The sequence below is a fragment of the Herpailurus yagouaroundi genome, unplaced genomic scaffold, assembly GCF_014898765.1.
Source record: "Herpailurus yagouaroundi ecotype Mexico unplaced genomic scaffold, PumYag 185, whole genome shotgun sequence".
Taxonomy (NCBI): Eukaryota; Metazoa; Chordata; class Mammalia; order Carnivora; family Felidae; genus Herpailurus; species Herpailurus yagouaroundi.
This window is the reverse complement of record NW_024412416.1, coordinates 26,522,867-26,542,686: the sequence shown is the minus strand read 5'-3', so window position 1 is coordinate 26,542,686 and position 19,820 is coordinate 26,522,867. Positions and strand designations below refer to the sequence as shown.

Below are 19,820 nucleotides of genomic sequence, written 5' to 3'. Positions count from 1 at the left end.
GGTAGTAACTTTCTCAAGTCTGTTCTGTTGATCAGAGTTGGTGAGATGTTTTGCCCTTCTTGCATTTTCCAAGCAGCGCTAAGCACAAGCCCTTTATGCCTGCTGTTCTTCCTGTTCAGGATGCCTGATGCCAACCTTAAGCCTCCCACTACCTGCTCCCCTGGCGTTTCTCAACTTATCTCTTAAATTCTCACAACTTCCTCAAGAAATCCTCTGATGTCTCTGATCCAGGTCAGCTCTGTTAAAACATCACTTCAAAGTTGCTCACCTCAACTTGTGTAATAATCTGTTTCAGTGGTTATGTGAATTCATGACTGCTATACTTTACAGGACTTGTCACCTTGATTTCAGAGTCTGCATCTAGTTTTGCTCCTAGCACAGTGACTAACTCAAAGCAGGTGTGTGGTCATCAGCTTCTAAAAGAGCTCCCAAAATCTCCTCTTCCTGCCATTATAGCCCTTGAGGATATCCCCACCTTTCCTGTGGGTTGATGCAAAGGAAAATCAGATGATATATATATATATATATATATATATCAGAAGTGATGGGATATGACTTCCAGATTAGAATATATCAGAATATATCAGAAGTGATGGGGTATGACTTCCAGATTAGATTATAAAAACTTGCCTCTTACGTACCTAATCTCTCTTCCCCCAATCTTCCTTCTCTCTTCCTCCTTTCCTTCCTCCTTTCCACCCTTCCTTCCTTCCTTCTTTCCTTCCTCCCTTCCTTCCTACCTGCCTTTCTTCCTTCTTTTCTTCCTCCCTCCCTCCCTTGTTTCTTTCCTTCCTTCCTTCTTTCCTTCCTTCCTTCTCTCCTTCCTTCCTCACTCTGTCTATGGCTTCTCTCTAATACAACCAGCTGCCCTGTGGAGAGGCTTGTGTGGCAAGAAATGCAGGAGGCTCTGGCAAAGGCCCAAGTCCAACAACCAGTGAAGAACCAAGCCCTGACAACAGCCACATTAGTGATGCTGGAAATGGATTCCGCCCAAGTCAAACTTTGAGTTGACTGCAGGTCTGGCCTCGTTTGCAGCCTGTGAGAGATCTTAGAGCTGAGATGCCAGCCAATCGTGTCCAGATTTCTGACCATAAAAATTATGAGACAAGAAATGTGCCAATTTAATTCACTGTTAAGATAACATATTACAAAGCAATAGGGAGCCACCATACTCAACTGTATACTCCTGACCTGATGGAGAAATACATATTTACATCCAAGCAGCAAGGGGAAAAATGTGGTGTTTTTCTGAACTGTAGAAAAGTGCAATAGGCCACCAAATTCAATGCAATCAACAATTCTTCCTGAGATTTGTTGAAGGAAGCATTATTAAAGAAGTAATAGATGTTGGAGTTGAGCTGAGAACATGGAAATCATTTGTTTGGGCAGGGAGAAGCACTCAGACTGTGGAAGAAACATATATAAGCTAGTCAGATTCAGGTGAAGCAAAAGATAGTTTGGGGTCAGTTTCTAGGTCCTGCATTTGCAGGCTTATGACTGAGTACAACACACAAACCTACAGAGAGAAAGTCAACAGTGATATTTGGTAAGTATCTAACAGACATGTGGACCAGGCTTTATGATTACACCAGAGAGTCTCCTGCCCAGCCTTGAGTGATGGCAGAAGACTGCTCAGGAGGAGAACAGTAAGAGTTACATAGGCAAATAGAGGGGCTGAGAGCATTCTCTGTGGAAGCAATGACACCAGCCAAGGTACAAAGTCCCATAAACCTTGTAAAGAATCTGACATCCATGGCAAGGAGTTTGGAGCTGAGCCTGGAAGCATTGCTCACATTGAAAGAATGTGAATAGGTAGTCATGAGGAGTAGCTGGGACTCCCCAGGCCAGAGAGCCTTCTGCAGTGTCATGCCAGCAAGACTTGGTAATGTGCCAGCAGGTGAAAGGGAAAGCAGGCGCCTGGCGATGGTAGCCAGGGAAGGTTAGCCAGCTGCAATCACACAGCCACATGAAAGGGCAATGGGGCTCCCTAAAACATTTTTCAGTAGAGGCCTGGCCAGCTCACTTTGTGCATTTTGGAGGGTTCGTTAGCAGCCATGTACAGGAAGGATAGAAGAGGAAGCAGCTAAAGTCAGGAGCAGCAGGAGGGAGCTGCAGAATTCTAGGTAAGGGATTTTCAGACTGGGTTCTATGGAGCCCAGGAGGCAGGTGGCTCCCTGAAGTTGTGGGAGGGTCCAAGTGGCATGGCTCCAGTTTCATCCTCCTACTTGACTCAGAGAAGCTCCAACATCCAACCATTTTATATATTTCGATTCTGTGTAAGAATTTAGGAAGTAGTGGTGGGGAGGTTGTGCAGCTATTCTATTGAAATTCTCTAGTTCAAGTGAAAAATCAATGAAGAATGATTTCTTCCAGCAGCAGTGAGAGTGGGGATGCAGAGGGTACCCACCAGGGTAGTCCTTTGCATCAACCTAGGCCACCTGGGTGCTGCATCCTCACAGACAGATGTGGTCTCTAAGAACCTCATTCACTGAGGTCAGCTTTGGCTTTCTGCCTCAGTTTCCTCTAAAGAAATCAAACACCACAAAATAAGACCCAAAACAGGAGACCTGGTTTGCATGTAGTAGAGGCTTGTTTTAAATGATGTTATTCTTCCTTCATGGATATGAAGACCTATCAGTGGACTTCCTGTACCACATTAAAGGCCAGATCAGCTCTACCAAACAGGAACTGCAGTGACCTAAGTCCTTGGACTGAGCACTTTTCCTCTCACTATGTCTTCCTGTGGATGCAGAGATAAGTTTAGAGCTCTGACTCCATGCTGATAGCATCACCTGTCTAGCAATCCTAATGACAATACATATTTGAAAAGTAAAAGACACAAGATCAAAGATGATTCTGATTCTGCCTATTTGTTTTGACTGGCTGATTTTGTGAATGAATATGCTGCTAACAATATGGAAATCAAGAAGCAGAAGTTTGGGGACGCCTGGGTGGCGCAGTCGGTTAAGCGTCCCACTTCAGCCAGGTCACGATCTCGCGGTCCGGGAGTTCGAGCCCCGCGTCGGGCTCTGGGCTGGTGGCTCGGAGCGTGGAGCCTGTTTCCGATTCTGTGTCTCCCTCTCTCTCTGCCCCTCCCCCATTCATGCTCTGTCTCTCTCTGTCCCAAAAATAAATAAACGTTGAAAAAAAAATTAAAAAAAAAAAAAGAAGCAGAAGTTTGTGTTGACAAGTTAGGATGTTTAATTAAGAATCTCTGAATGAAAAGTAGTTACTAGAGAGCCACACAAGATATAGGAATAAGTCAAAAATCATTCCTACAGCTTAGGCTATAAAAACCTCATAAAATGCTCAAATCATAGAATTGTTAAATTAAGGGCCACTGTGTGTATATAGTGTACTAGTGCATATAGCATTTAACGTTCTCTCCAGTAGTTGTTAGTCTGTCTAGCACTGCTTGACAGAGAGGGATTTTCAACAAATATAGTCTACAGATGTTCCTTAAATACTGGATACTGGAAGAGTTTCACTCACCAGTGCACCTGACAGAGAGGTCAGCTCCTTACAGAGAAGGGGTCTTGCTGGTCAATTTCATCAAAACATAGTTATTCAAAGACTGGACAATTCCAGAAGGAGAAAGGGAAACTGAATTCACAGGGTCACTTTTTTATCTCATGTATATTCCTTTTAAAAGCTTAAACCTTAATTGCTTTCCTCATTCAAATGTCTTTCTCAAAATCTCTTGTAATTTCCCCTTTGTGTCATTGGCTCATGAAATCATATGAAATTTACTTTAGAAGAGACCAGAGAGGACCCCACATGCATGTTTATTCTCCCCAACAATGCCCCCAGAACCATGGCTTTCATGGGGCACTTCAGTGACCTGGGAGCAGTCGCCTCTGCCCTTTGGGAGAGAAGGTGCAACAGGCCTGCCTCCAAGTCCCAGCCATTCTTTCCATTCCAGTTCTGTACTGTCACAGAACTTGAGGTGCTCTTGGGTGGACAAAGAAAGAGTGGGCAGTGTGGTTCTTGTAGATTAGAATGTGTCTCAGGATCCTCCCAGTCCTGGATGGCTGCCTGGCAGCCTGAAGGCAGTGAACTCAGCAAATGGTGCTGGATAAGCTGGATGTCCATTCTGCCTGGACACTCACTTCATCCTAACTGGCCCTATTCTGCTCTACTGCCATGAGCTGCAGGGGCAGCACCAAGTGCAGGGACATGGCTAGTGGAACAGTTGTACCACCAAAGCAAAAACTTGGCAGAGACAGCAAGGAAAGGAGAACTCAGATGAACAAAGAAAGGATGGCAGAAGCACAAAGGAGGAGGAAAGTGTCTAAATAAGGAAGAACTTTCTGGAAATATAAAACAAGAAGCAGACTCTCTTAAGTAAGCGGCTAAAAAAGTCTAAGGGAACTCCATGATGGGAATTTTTCAAGACTGGTCTAGCGTTAAGACACCTATATTTAAAAATACCTTCTCTTTAATTTCAGAGTTGAATTAATTCTTAATATTCATAACATCATTTCCACTTTGAAGATTATTTTCTTACAACTGACTTTCACAAACCTGTACACATTTATTAATCCTCTTCTATGTGCACAGAACCCTGGAAAATCAAAGCAAGAGACAAAAAAAGAACAGTTCCCAACGATTGAACTGAAGAAGCAGTTAAAAATGTTAGGGGTCATACATACATTCAGCCAATAGGTATATGAAGAAGCATGACCTGAGTGACACAATTGAGAGTTCTCATTTGTGTTTGTTTTTGTTTATTTATTTTGTTTGTTTTTTGTTTGTTTGTTTTACTGCAACAGTAGCTGCAGAAAGAATCAACTAAATGGTAGTGGTGAAGTGTCTTCTGGAGTGTGGGAGCCTTGATGAGTGAATGCAATCTTTACAGAAAGAAAAATTGGATAGTCATTCCAGGAGAAGAACAGGATGAGCAGAGACATGAGCTAGGAAAGGGAAATTGGGGGTGTTAGTTCAGCATGCCTGGAGGCATCATGTTTCTGGGAATGCAGTGGGTAGTGATTCTGAAACAGGCTGGAGGCAAACTGTACAAGAGCCACAGTGCTGGCTTACAAGCCTTTATTCCACAGGCATCTGGGATCCACACAAGGCATTCCTACAGAAGAGCAGTGAACTGAGACCCACGTCTAGGTAGACAAGTGAGGCATCTGTGTGAAGGCAATGTGGGAAGGAAAGAATACTGTATACAGGAAAGCCAATCAGGAAGCTGAAGTAGCCAAGTAAAACAGGTTGAGAGCCTGAAGACAGAGCAGAAAAAATTAAAGATACAAATGAAAATAGTTCCTGCAGCAAAGTTCCAGGGAGCAGAAGGAGAGCTGTGAATGTAGGAAGGAGAAGGGCAGGATGTGACTGAGGGAGCCCATGAAGAGCCCCTCCCAGGGCTCTCCTGGATGAGAAGATGATGGGCAGGCAGAAGAGAGGCCAGACAACAGTTGCTGGAGCCTAGGATGCATCAAGGAGTAGGAACGACTGACAGCCTCCAAGAAAACAAGGTGTTCTTTGTTGCCACCTGCAGTCCTGGAAGCACAGGGGGAAAGTGTGCCATCTTCTCTAAAGGTTGGCCTCACTCAGTCATCTCCATATTCCTCACAAATGAGGAAGATAAAATATGCACACCTTTCTCTCTTTCTCTGGACATTTCCTGCCACCTCCGCACCTGTGCTCTGCCCTTGCAAGCACCAAACTCCAAGCACTCCTGAATGTCCACACTGCATTGTTCACATCCCCCACATCCTGATACTGGGGCGAATGTGGTGATCACTCCAAAGTGGGAAAGTTATCAACTGGTTTCCTGAGGCTTCTACTGTCAAGGCCATTCTTCTGGTCCAACCCTGGCCACCAGGTGAGGTTGGCAGTGTCAAAAGCAGACTGCTTTTTCAAGAAAAGGGGGAGAACAGTGACAAAGCACCATGACCCAATGGTAGTGGGCACATCTGCAATGGAACAGGGCCATTGAGAAGGAGGACACTTTCTTCAGTGACAATAACCAGTATGCATGGTACTCTTTCACTGCAAAGGAAATGTCTGGGTCTGGGGAGTGGTAAGACCTTGGTATAGAATGTCATGACTAAGTGGAGCCCTGAACACAGTGTTCATATTTTATTCATATTATTCCATGTGGTTTCTGTATACTTCAGGAAATTCCTGACCACACAATGTAAGTTGCTTCCATTATAGCCGATTTGAAATGATGTTTGTGGTTATTTCTAGGAAAGAAAACGTATCAGAATGTCAGATTCTTTAGTAGGGAAATAATCCCTAGTCATAGCATTGTGGTTTTCAGGAAAATTATGTTTAACTGTAAACATGATTTTGAACTGCAGCATCTCTTTCAAGAATCTAAATCATTCTAGTAATTTAAAATGACTGAACTGTACCTGGAAAGAACCACAGGTGAACGCATTTCTCCTCATTTTCTTCTCTATTATGGGTGTTGTTGATTCTCCCCTTCCAACTGATTCAGTGAGGCTAGGCACACACATACTTATCTGGTTAAGATAATCTAACATAGACACATGCCCAGCATCATAGCAGGTACTGTAAGAGGCACAAGAATGAGAAAGCAGCCTATAACTCTGGGCCTCTAAAACCTAGATTCAATGGAAAAAGGTGTGCACTTCTAGTCAACACCAGTATTTAGTGACCCATGCCTGGTATTGTGCAGGCACTAGGGTTTGTTAGTGAAAATGATGCTAAGGATCCTGCCTTCCAGAACTCATATCCCTAAATATTATCCCTGCTATTCTGTTCGCAGAGCGCTTCATCCATTCTATCTTTCCTCCACATCACCCCACTCACCAACTTCAAGTCTACTCTGAATCATACATCTGTCCTAATCAGGGGATGACAGACACACAAATCCATGCCCTGGAGGACTTCTGAGTCTCATTGGATGTGAAAACAAGTGGTTATCCCTTTTACGGAGGTGTTCTGGCCACAGCAATTATAAGGGTGCCAAAACACAGGATGTTCACTTTGAGCTTTGGATTTACAACCCCTGCAGATCTCACTTCAAGTATGAAATGGGGCATAGTGGCCAGGATGAGCTGACACCAGTGGCTGCCACCCAGGCAGGAGGAGGGGGGACTGCCATTCCCCCTTCTGCATAAGCCCATCTCAGCCAAGGGTCATATACAGTGGACACCTGTATATGGACACCTTCCTTGCCCACCTAGGGAGCCTCATTGCCCGTGAGCTGAGAATAGCTGCCAGCCTGATCACAAGCCCCAGCTATGGCTCTTGCTGAACCAGTGAATAGCTTGGTTTCTCACAGTGGGAAGTTCATGAAGCACAATCATACCTCTAGAACCAGCTTTGGATTCAAATCCTATTTCCACTTACTCTCTATGCTGGGTCTCATGTTGTTCAATATTCTCTCTTTTTTAAGTTTATTTTGAGAGAGAGAGAGAGAGAGAGAGAGAGAGAGAGAGAGAGAGAGAGAGTCCCAACCAGGCTCCACACTGTCAGCACAAAGCCTGACTTGGGGATCGATCCCACAAACCATAAGATCATGACCTGAGCCAAAATCAGGAGTCAGACGCCTAACCAATTGAGACACCCAGATGTCTCTCATGTTCTTCATTAGTAAGTGGAATGATAATCCCTAACTCACAGGACTGTCCTAGACTAGTAATGTAGTATGAAACACAATCCAAGTAGGGAAGCAGCTACACAAAGAGGGAAGCCACACTTGCTTCCACTGACCTGTCAATCATCCCTTCTGTGATGCTGAGTCCTGAGAAAGGGGTAAGGGTAGTGGGTGAACTACAGCTTCCTTGAAGCAGCAAGCCAGTGTCACATGAAAAGTGATAACCTCTTATAAATGACCAGAACCTGCATAATATGGGACAGGCCCTGTCTTAGTTTGCTAGGACTGCCATAATGAACAACCACAAACTGGGTAGCTCAAACAATAGAAATGTGTTGTGTCACAGTTCTGGAGGCTGAAAGCCCAAGATCAAGGTGGTGGCAGGGCTGATTCCTTCTGAGGCCTGTGAGGGAGAACATAGTCTTGGTCTCTTTCCTAGATGCTGGTGGTTTGCTGGCCATCTTTGGCATTCCTTGGTTTGTAGACCTCTGCCCTCATCTTCACATGGTATCCTCCTTATGTGCATGCTTGTGTCCAAATATTCTTATTAAGGCTTAAGGCTTATTCATTTATTTTAAGAGAGAGAGGGAGAGAGAGAGAGAGAGAGAGTTGGAGAGGGGCAGAGAGAGAGGGAGAGAAAAAGAATCCCAAGCAGGCTCCACACTGTTAGTGCAGAGCCCGATGCAATGCTCCAACTCAGGAACTGTGAGATCAGGACCCAATCTGATCCAAAATCAAGGGTCGGACACTTAACTGACTGAGCCACCTGGGCACCCCCAAATTTTCTTTTTATAAGAACACTAATTTTGTTGTATTAGGGCCCACCTTTCTCCACTATGGCCACATCTTAACTAATTACACTGACAATGACTGTATTTCCAAATAAGGTCAAATTCTAATGAAGCTGGGAAAAAAGACTTCAATAAACGAATTTCAGTTCAGGGGATCCTGATGGGGGGATGCGATTAGTCCCATCATAGGCCTCATTAATAAGATTTGTAGATGCTATCTGCTGCCTCCAGGGAACTGGAGAACAGGGGTAAAGCTGGACTTCCAACATTTGCATAGTCAGGGTACAGCATTATTTTTGAAAGATAAACTACATAATCTACCTATTTAGTAATTTCCATAGGTTTCCTCCTGAACCTAGAATAAAATCCAAACACCTTACTATGTTATCTGGCATCAATAAGCAATCATATCTAGCTGTCTCCACTTTCATACAAGGAAACCTTGAATGTGTGGTCACATCCAAGTGTTTAATTTCTTTGTGGATCTGCTCATAAATTGAAGTAATAGTGTTTGTGTTTGTTCATTGTTTCATGCCATAAGAATTGAAGTTGGATAAACATTGTGGCCTTTTGTGGTTTATTACACAAATCCCATGATCTGCCTCTGCATCTGGCACATAGCAGGTGTTCAGTAACACTTACTGGATTAACAAACTCTGCTAACCTGTGAGTCATCCTTGACTTCTCCAATTCTCTAATGCCTAAATGCAGTTAATTGTCATGTCTAGGAATTTACATTTCTCAAGTCCATACTCACCTCTATATGCCACCACCACTATTCAGGTTCAGGACTCACATTTCTTATACTGGATTTGCATGGCAATCCTTACACATATCCCACTCAGTCTTGCCAGCCCCTACTGTCATCCCCCACAATGGTACAGGAGGGACTTCTCTGAAAGATACATGTGACCAACCACCCTTAGGAGCCTGTAATTGTACCTTGCCACCTGCAGCAACACCTTGGCATGGCACTCCGGTCCTTCCAAACCCACCACAGGTGCATACTAAGGCCACAGTAAACTGAGTGTTGTTTCCTGCTTCTAGGCAATCTGTACCTGTGTGAAAGCTTGTGGGCACCCTGTCAAGTTGAGATGTGACAGCTTTCTCAGATCCCTTAATATTGAGTCCCAATTCAATGGCCCACCCTTTCAGAAAATAGCTTTTATATACAACACAAATGAGGTGCTCTTCTCAGAGGTACATCACATAGCCCATTTGTGAATAATGAAGGATATCAATTGTGAAATACACAACAGAAATGGAAAACCTCAAGATGAAAAAAAAATCTATTCATACATTTGAAGGAGTTTGTGTGCGATATCTCACTAACAAAGAACAGACAGATGCTTTATTATCATTACAGCTATCTCTCTGTTCTTAAATCACTGAAAAGTTCACATCAATTCACACAATGGACATTAATGTTCCATCCTACCAGGTAGTATCTCTAATGATATTTTGTATAAAATGGTGAAAAATTCCAACACACAAGAGGACAAAGAAAACAGGACATATATTGCAAGTTTAAAATGCATTGATTTTACATTTAAGATATGCTTGTTAGAATAACTCCCACTGATTTCCTTTTTACTTTAAAGTGTGAGTGGTGGCTCTACTATCTTCCAGACAGACAGCTTTTGAGATATGACATGAGGATTGTAAACTTTAGCTTTATTAGCCAGAAACTTGGGTGATGATATCAATGGCCTCTATAGGTTTGTCAGGATTGATTTCTTGCAACAGTGAAAGCACTGGAAAAGTGTTAGCTAATGTTAATAGAGAAAGAGAAGTTAATTTATTAACTAATAAAATTGTAACCTAATGACATGGCAAAGTGTATGGTGTGCAGGGTGTGTATGTGTTCACACATAAAGATACACTAATGGGTATGTAGGTGGAGAAGCAGACACATGTAACACATACTTATCAGGGCATCTGGACTGAATTCTAGGGGAATCAAAAAGAGATATGGGGGCTCCTGGGTGGCTCAGTTAGATAAGTGTCTGACTTCAGCTCAGGTCATGATCTCATGGTTCGTGGGTTTGAGTCCCACATTGGGCTCTGTGCTGACAGCTCAGAGCCTGGATCCTGATTCTGATTCTGTGTATCCCAGTCTCTCTCTCTGCCCCTTTCCCACTCGTACACTGTCTCTCCTTCTCAAAAATAAATAAACATTTAAAAAATTTAAAAAACAAAGATATGGGTGTTGGCTCAAGGGCTCACAGTCAGGTGGGCACTTGCTACAGAATGAGACTTGAAAAAAGCCTTTAAATATCATCTTCTTTCTCAATCTTTGGGATTCCTCCTAAATTACAGAAGTCATTGTCATTTACACTGTGTGGCTCCTCCAATGTATCCTATTCTTTTTAAGTTTTATTTATTTAAATGATCTCCAAAGTCCACAGGATCAAACTCACAACCCTGAGATCAGGAGTCACATGCTCTTCTGACTAAGCCAGCCAGATGCCCACAAGCGGGGCGCCCCCCCCCGCCTCCAGTGTGTTCTATTAGTTTATTTAGCAACGTGTTTATTCTACATATTATTTCTACTGCTGTTAGCTTGGTTGGAGATGGCTCTCTGTCCTGTGAAGAACCAAATTTCAAACACATAAGCTTTATGTGCGAAAGTATTATTATTCATTTCTTAGAAGAATATTAAAACTACATATATAAGACCATTCTCTTAAACAATCTATAACAGACAAGTGCTCTGATCCACTAAAACTAATATCGCCAGAAGAAATACATCATTAACTTTCTCTAGTTTCTCTTGGAGAGTCATTATATAGGGAAAACCTGGACACCCTGGTCTCTAGAAAATTCCATCTTCTTCACTAATCTGAAGGCATTCAGAGAGATTACTAAAGCAAGAAAAAAAATCCAACAGTAATGTTTCACTAGGGCTTTACTCTGAGCCCCAAATCACTTCTTTGCTGATTATTATAAATCAAAATTTATTCCATCTAAATTTAAAAGTTCAAACTAAAGGTGTATGGCTATGATGGGATAACTTGTCATAGACCAACACTCTCACTAAGAACATACAGGAAAGCTAGATAAAATACACATTTAAAAAATCAAATTGAGCAGATGGGAAGGCAGGCTGGCCATAGTAGACCACATTTCCCACACACTGCCTTCTCCCCAGAGTGTATTTCTTGGTAGTCTGGTGCATGATGTGGAGGAGCTGAGTGGAGAATGGCTGCTAAGAATATAGACCTCAATAGAGCTTGAGGCAAAACTGGAGTTTGGGGCAGCCAAGGAGTCCTAATTGGAGAGGCTGAGATTTCAGAGAAAGCAAATGATAAGGAAGTGAGCCATACTAGTTTTCCCTCAACACATTTACTGATCAAGCTGCATAAAAAATTGGTTAAACATCAGTCATAAAAAATGGCTTAAAAAGAAGAGCAGAATTTTCAGTCAATTTCTAGTGCCAGAAACATAAAAATTAGAGTTTAGGATCTTTTTGGAGTGGCACTGGGAAGCATCCAAGGACTTCATTTGGGACCCCTGGGGAGCTATGACCTCTAGTAGGAGGAAAACAGAGCACAACTGAGCCTCCTGAAAACTCCAACCCAAGCCAGCTCTGACCTCCAGACATGAGAGGAAACATCACCTGAAGTCTCTGCAAGTTTCTGTATATAATCAAACTAATCAGGTACACCAGAAAATGGGGCCAAACAAAAGAAAAACAAAACAAAACAAAACAAAACAAAACAAAAGAAACAGACAATAAAAATGGTGCCACAGATGGCCAGATACTTCAGCTATCAGCCACATTTAATGATTAATATTAATATATTCAAGGAAATACATTGCAAAATGGAGGATTTTACCAGAGAACTAACTTATAAACAATCAAGTTGATAATTTAGAAATGAAAAATACAGTAGCTGAAATTAAAAATTCAACAGTTGCCTTTCACAGATAACTGGACACAGATGACGGGTAATGGTCATGTTGAAAGGTAGTCTGGAAGTTTTTCCACTGACTGAAGCATGAAGCAAAGGAATGTCAAAAAGTCCACAAGCATACCGGACAAATGGAATGTGAGGGAAATGTTTAACATTTATGTGACTAGAGTATTAGAGAGTGAAAAGGGGCAAAGAATGGTGTAGAAGCAAGATTTTACAAAATAATGGCCAAATATTTTTAAAAACTGATGGAAGGTATCAAAGTACAGATGCAAACCTGCTATGAACCTTAAGCAGAATAAATGCAAAGAATACCAAAACAAGGGTGGCACCATGGCACTGCAACCTTCCTTCTTTTAGATTTTCTGGGCTTAGATGCTTTCAGAAAAATTTTTGAAGCATTTGGCATCCTGTAGTAATAATAGATCTTTCTGTAATGGAATGTAACTTCCTCCTTCCTGGGCTTCTATGATTCCACATGGTCCACTGACTTCCCTTCTTAAAACTGCAGCCAAAAGTGACAGGAGATGGGATGAGGTTCACAGACGTCAGAGCAAGCTTCAAGGGCCCACAATTCTTCCCTTCCCCTAGTGGCTGCATGTCCTCCTACAAGTTTTTTATTTTAGGCCATGGAGCATATTCTGGTGATGTTTAACCTGCCCTCATGACATGTACAGCTGCCCCCTTAATCTCTGGGTAACACACAATCACAACCAGCTATTACAGTCACATCATGTTGATTTAATCAGTACACATCTTGGATTTCCTCAGATGACTTAGTGCCAGTTCTCTTAAAAACAAAGGCAAAGAAGCCAGTCTGAGAGGGCTACATACTGTGGGATTCCAACTACATGACTCTCTGAAAAGGCAAACTATGGAGACAGTAAAAAGATCACTGGTTGCTGAGGTTAGAACACAGGGATGAGCAGGTACAGCACAGAGGATTTTTAAGGAAGTGAAAATATTTTATACAATACCACAATGGTGGATACATGTCAATATACATTTGTGAAAACCCAAAGAATGGACAACACCAAAAGTGAACTCTCATATAGATTTTGGTTAATAATAATGTATATTCTTTTATCAATTGTAATAAATGTTCTATACCAATGCCATACTTTAATGATGGGAGCAAGGGTGTGTGTGTGTGTGTGTGTGTGTGTGTGTGTGTGTGTGTGTGTGTAGAAGCATATGGGAACTCTATGTGATTTTTGGCCAATTTTTATGTACATTTAAAAATGCTACATGATGTGAGTCAGATAGAGAATAACAAATGCTGTATGATCTTATTTTAATTTTTTAATGTTTACTTTTGAGAGACAGAGATAGAGAGAGGAGAGAGAGAACAAGCAGGGGAGGGGCAGAGACAGTGGGAGACAAAGAATCTGAAGCAAGCTCCAGGCTCTGAGCTGTGAGCACAGAGCCCAACATGGGGCTCAAACTCAAGGACTGTGAGATCATGAGCTGAACTGAAGTCGGATGCTCAACGAACTGAGCCACGCAGGTACCCCTGTATGATATTATTTATACGTGGAATCTAAAGAAACTGAAATCTCACAATGGTGGCTGTCAGGGGCTGGGAGTGCAGAAAATGAAGAGATGTTGGTCAAACATCAGAAACCTGCAGCATCAAGATGAATAAGTTCCGAGAAATCTAATATAAAGCATGGTGACTATAGTGAATAATATTGTAATATACAGCTAAAAGTTATTAAGAGAGTAGATCTTAAGAGTTCTTGTCACAAAAAAGGGGGGGAATGGAGGTGTTAACTAACCTTATTGTAGTAATGATTTTGCAATATATGTATATCCAATCGTCAAATTGTAAACTGTACATTTATACAATGTTATATATCAATTCTAACTCAACAAAGCTGGGAAAACATTTTAAAGCTGCTCTAAAAAATAAAGTCTATTAAAAGGCCCCTAGGTGGTTCAGTCAGTTAAGTGTCTGACTTCAGCTCAGGTCATGATCTCATGGCTCATGAGTTCAGCCTCATGCCTGGATCCTGCTTCAGATTCTGTGTCTCCCTCTCTCTCTGCCCCTCCCCCACTCATTCTCACGCTCTCTCTCTCTCTCAAAAATAATAAAAAAAATATAAAGCCTATTATTTTTTAAAAAAAAGAAAAATGATTCTAACATTATAATCACTCTGAGCCAGTATCTTCTCAACTTCCAAGTTAAAGCTGAGGCTCAGTACGTGCTGTTGCCTTATTTTGATATTGACTGCAGAAGTGCAGTAGGTCCTTGTTGGAAGCACTGCTCTGGGATCTCCATCTTTGTGAGCTGCACATACTCACTACAAACACAGTAAGTGGGAAAGAGCAGTATCTTCTCTAACATGACCTTGTGAAGATCAAAGGATATGAGGTCGATAACACTGAATAGATATCAAAGCATTACTTTTTTTTGTTACTTTCCTAAAAGGTTGCTTATGGTGAACAGTCTCAACAATAAATGTGCCAGATCTCCTGATCTGCAGACTCCCAGTCTTGAAACAAACCATGCACAATTTCTGTTAAGATCTGTGCACATTTAGGGGCGCCTGGGTGGCTCAGTGGGTTAAGCGTTTTCGTCTTGATTTCAGCTTAGTTCATGATCTCACAGTTCGTGAGATTGAACCCCATGTCAGGCTCTGTGCTGATAGTACGAAGGAAATCTCTTGGGAATCTCTTTCTCCCTCTCTCTCTCTGCCTCTCCTGCTCGCTCTTCCTCTCTCTCTCAAAATAAATAAACATTTTTAAAAAAGAACTGTGCACATTTAGATATATTGTAGTGACAAAGAGAATGTGATTAAAGATGACAAAAAATAAGATTCTCTTCAACCCATGTAAGCATTTCTGATTTATTCAATAACTAGAAAAACCATAAGCAATTCTCGGATAAACAAGACAATGAAATCAGTCTGTTAAACAATAGACTGAAATGCAGCTTCATTTTTATTTAGCAAGAAGAATGTATGAAACTGAATCTTCAGTATTAATAATATCAATTTAAGAAGGAGAAAAGTGGGAGGGAGGACAGGAAAAAGAACTAGAAATTATTGTTTTCTCTCTCTCTACTCGAATGTTTGGTAGGAGGAAAGGAATAAATTTATCAGGCTAAAGCCTGTAATACTAAAGCATTACAGTCAAAACCCCAATAAAAATTTACGTCCTTAAGTCCCATACACATCTCTAAATTTTGCTTTTCCCCCCATAATATATTCTTTAATTTGATATTCTTGTTCTGCCCCATATTCTTCTTTTTTATTATTCCTGACTCAATTCCCAATACCCACTTACACCATCAGTCCCCTACTCTTAAATTGCTTTTATTTTTCATGAGGTCCACTTTGAAGAACCTTACATTCTTTTGAAACTGCATTGTTTGGTGTCATAGATAGAGTGGACGTATGTGATATATTCAGTGATGCGAGAAGAACTCCTTTATCATGTGACTTCCAAGCAAAGTTTGGAAGTTTGGTGGTTTCCAAGTTTGGACCATAAAGGTTAGAAATAGTCATCCTTCAAGAAGCAAATGCATAAAGAGGATTTTTAGGGTAGTGAAACTATTCTGTATGATCCTATAATGGTGGATATGTCTTCACACATTTGTCCAAATCCACAGATGTACATCACCAAGAAGTGAACCTAAAGCAAATGTTTGAGTGATGATAAGTCACTAGGTGGTCACAAGGGGAAGGTTGTGCATATGTGAAGGCAGGAGTATGTGGAAAATCTCTTACTTTCCTCTCAATTTTGCTGTGAATCTAAAACTGCTCTAAAAAAAAGTCTTAAAAAATAAACATTTATGTTTATAAAAGCAATTCTTTTTTCTGCCACCTGCTTATTTTATTTTATTAATTTTTAAATATGATTATTGTCAAGTTAGCTAACATACAATATACATAGCGTGCTCTTGGTTTTGGGGGGGAGATTCCTGTGATTCACCACTTATATACAACACCCAGTTCTCATCCCAACTGCCCTCCTCAATGCCCTTCTCTCATTTTCCCTGCCTCCCCTGACCCCCCACCCCCCATCAACCCTCAGTTTGTTCTCTATGTTTAAGAGTGTCTTACGGTTTGCTTCCCTCATTGTTTGTAACTATTTTTCTTCTTTCCCTTCCCCCATGGTCTTCTGTTAAGTTTCTCAAATTTCACATATGAGTGAAGACATATGATATCTGTCTTTCTCTGACTGACTTGTTTCACTTAGCATAATACCCTCCAGTTCCATCCACGTTAAAGAGCCCAAACGTCCCTCAACTGATGAATGGATAAAGAAGATGTGGTATACATATATATACCACATGTATATACATATATATTCCACATGTATATACATACAGTGGAATACTACTCAGTGGTGAAAAAACCATTCTGAAGCTCCTGACTAATGAGCCTCTTGAAACATTCCTCAGCGCTACTGGATACTCTCCCCTCTGGGACACTTAGTGTTGAATTTATCTTTGTTCTGTCCCCCTGTGTACCATAATGCTTTGTTCATGAATCTGAACCTTACTCCTTCCATTCATCTTTGTCTTAACCTGCACCCAGCACCATTCATGACACACAACAGTCATATGGCAAACATTTACTGAATGAACAAAGATGGAGATAGAAAAATTCACCCCAGAGAATATAGGACTTGAATATTTAAATGTACCTTTGTGTATCTAGATCAATCTATCATCTATATCTATCTATCTACCTATCTATCTATCTATCTATCTATGTAACAAACCTTTGCTTACACCTTACACTTTGCTTAGCTGACATAAGTTAGTAGTACAATAATATTCCTCTTGGTAGCAGACAGGGTAGCTAGAGTCTAGACAACTCTAGCTCTTCTGAGAACTGACCATAATAAACATGTCCCTATTTCCAGAGCAATGCATTTCCTGTCATTCCTCTTGCCCACTGTTGCCTAGACACTTGCTTCACTTTCACAAATAAAAGGCAACCAACATTTATTGCTCTAGCCTTTCACTGCAGTAGACACACCTCCTGGAAAGAAAAAAAAAAAATGGACCAATGAATTTTCAAAGTATTCAGGACATCTTTTAAGGTGGGGGGGGGGTTAACTGGAAAAGTTTTTTACTCAATCTCCTCACTGGTGGGTGCCTGTGTGGCTCAGTCGGTTGAGTGTCCACCTTCAGCTGAGGTCATGGTTTCGCAGTTTGTGGGTTTGAGGCCCACATCAGGCTCTGTGCTAACAAACAGCTCAAAGCCTGGAGCCTGCTTCAGATTCTGTCTCTCTGTCTCTCTCTCTCTCTCTCTCTCTCTCTCTCTCTCCCTCCCCTCTTCATGCCCTGCCTCTCTCTGTCTCTCAAAAGTAAATGTTAAAAAAATCTAACACCAGTATTTTGGTTTGTCTGCCACAGGATGTATATTATTTTAATGCTCATTATTTTTCTCAGATGATGGAGATCTTACAACACCTCAGACCATGTTAAGATCATTCCCCCCACCTTGATGACGGGGTCAGAGTAAATTATTTTAAATAATGATTTAAATCATTGTCATTTCTATGCCATGTACTTTCTCTCTCTCTCTCTCTCTCATTTTTAAAGATAATTCTTTTTTATTATTTATTTATTTATTTATTTGACGGAGAGACAGAGAGAGAGAGAGAGAGAGAGAAAGGAGCAGAGGGAGAGAGAGAGAAGAGAGAATCTCACAACCATAAGGTCATGACCTGAGCTGAAATCAAGAGTCAGACGCTTAACTGACTGAGCCACCCAAGCACTCCTCTCTGTCTCTCTTTAAAAGGGAGAAAAGGGGTCTGACTAGACATATTGCTGGGTATGAACTAATCTCATGAATTATGACCCACACATAACTTAGATGAAAGTGGGTCTGCACACTTCCCAAATGCCAACGTCCATCTGAGGAAAACCTAAGGATGAAGCCCAGCTCTTCAGAAAGGCTCCAGGGCCGCAGTCCCAGGTAGGTCCAAGGTGCTGCCTACCCACACCCTGCTCCCTTGGCATTCAAATAACATGCCAGCCCCTCATTCCCCAATCGGGTCACACACCCGTCTTCCTGACTTTTACTGAGGACCTCCCCATTCTATTCCACTTGGCAAATCTCTGTCTATCGATCAAGTTTCAGATTGAGACCTCATCAGAGAAATCTATTCCAAAGGCCGCCAGCTTTCCCAAGAGGTTGCCTATAGTTAGCAGAGTCCTTATAGCATTCTGTGGGTGATTGTCACTTAGGCTCCTCCTGTGAAGCCAATGACTTCCAGGCAGAAATTTCTATCAATTCCAAAAGTAAAGCTTAATCCTGAGCACAAAGTAGATCTCAAAGTTATAACTTATGAAAATCCATAAGATATACAAATGCAAGCAGTTGTTTCTAAAATAATTTTGTAACTCTATCTCTATGGAGGCACTTCTTTCTTAGTATTAGACATAAATTAGGGTTGGACATAAGGGTGATAAATAATGTGGAACTAATGTAAGAAAATAAAACCCCAGAATAAGAAACAAATGAACTAAGAAGTTATTATGCTTTTTATGCAGTCAACTAAATAATTATTTATCAAAGAAAGGAAATATTACATTTACAATTTACATTTTACAATCTGTAGCCTATAGGCTGTGTAAAATGAATTCTCTTTTATTCACTTCACCTCTTTGCCAGTGTCCCATCTCCAATTTATGGATGACACATTTTTTAAATGAGTCACCCATAAATATAATTTTCCCCTACATGGAAAACTTTATATCATCAGAGAAAAAATGAACACTTTTAATATCTGGCAATGAAAAGAACTGATTTTGCTACTAATTCTGGAGGGATTATTTCCATCCACAGAACATTGCAATGAAAAGACAGCATCTAAGTCAGCATTTTGGCAATCCCCCCACCCTGAAGCCTCACCCCCCAAATCCAGGAGCCAGTGTGGAGCACTGAATTACAAAGAAGGTCCCCAGTATACAAGATTTCCTGCAATCACTGGGTCCACAAATGCAAATGTGTGGTCTTGGAACCCTGCACACCACTTAGGGAGCCACACCACGGCCTGTAGCATCTTGCAGGACACTTTTACACTAATGTATTTCAGCATCCCAACACTTTCCTCATAGCTAAGCACTTTTTTACAGGGAAAGCCTTCTTTCACATTGTAGTTACTTCTGGAGCTCATTTTGCCTCTAAGTCTGTGAAAATACCCTCTCAAGGAAATCACATACTTGATCTCATACTTTCTCCTGTTCCAAAAAGAAAAAGATAATTTATTTACCCACATAGTTCAAACTGAAGAGAAAAGTATACACTGGATAATCTCAGATGCTTTCCTAAAGCAAAACACTAAAGTCCTAAAACACTAAAACACTAAAACACTAAAAGTCCTGAAAAACTGACCAAAAGTCAAAAGCTGTCATTTATATTCATCCCTAATATTAATGAAATAATATATAATCAATGATTGCATAACTGCAAATAATCTCATCTGAAAATCTATGTGCAATAAATACATGTGTGGACAAGGTAGGAAATGAGGTACCTTTTAAACACTAGAGCCATGTCTCACTACTAGGGT

The 19,820-nt window shown here is 41.1% G+C and overlaps 1 protein-coding gene across 4 annotated transcripts in view; it reads right to left on the bottom strand.

Moving 5' to 3' along the window:
• GABRG3 (gamma-aminobutyric acid type A receptor subunit gamma3) overlaps positions 1 to 19,820 on the bottom strand; it is a 717,311-nt gene that overhangs the window by 639,949 nt on the left and 57,542 nt on the right. The gene's annotated exons all lie outside the window — the stretch shown is intronic.